The following is a 559-nucleotide window of genomic DNA, read 5'->3' as shown; positions in this document are numbered from 1 at the left end:
AATGTAACATGGGAAAACCTTGGATAGAAAAGATCTCAGTACGTTTTAGAAAATGCGAAAAAGGCCAGTAAGGCTGAAGGTAATGAATGGGCAGTACAGTGGCCATATTAAGGCTTTTTGAGTTTTATCCTGGGTATAATGAGAAATCTAAAGGGTAATGGGCATGATCTGATTTATGTCTTAAAAAGAAGAGTGTAGCTACTGGGTAGAAAATGAAAGGGAGCAAGAGTGTAAACAGAGAAACTAGTTAAGAGACTACTGCAGTAGTCCTAGAGAGAGCTGACAGTGCTTAAACTATTCCAAGCCATCATCATGCCCAGGGTCCAGGTCATAAATAAATGTGGCTAAACAATAGATATCAACATCAGTTCTTATAGCCTTCTTTCATGATACTCTTACCTGTCTCAGGGTAAAGGCATCCTCTAGTTTCTTTCTAAGATACAATTATATTTATTCTCTAGAGACAAATTCTTAGTTGACATTATGATAAAAAAAATGTAGATGGCATCTAATGTCTACAATTTAAAGTTCAAACTCTTCAACTGCCACATTACATTCT

This window comes from Pteropus alecto, unplaced genomic scaffold, assembly GCF_000325575.1.
Source record: "Pteropus alecto unplaced genomic scaffold, ASM32557v1 scaffold202, whole genome shotgun sequence".
Lineage (NCBI taxonomy): Eukaryota > Metazoa > Chordata > Mammalia > Chiroptera > Pteropodidae > Pteropus > Pteropus alecto.
Note: the sequence above shows the minus strand (reverse complement) of the source record.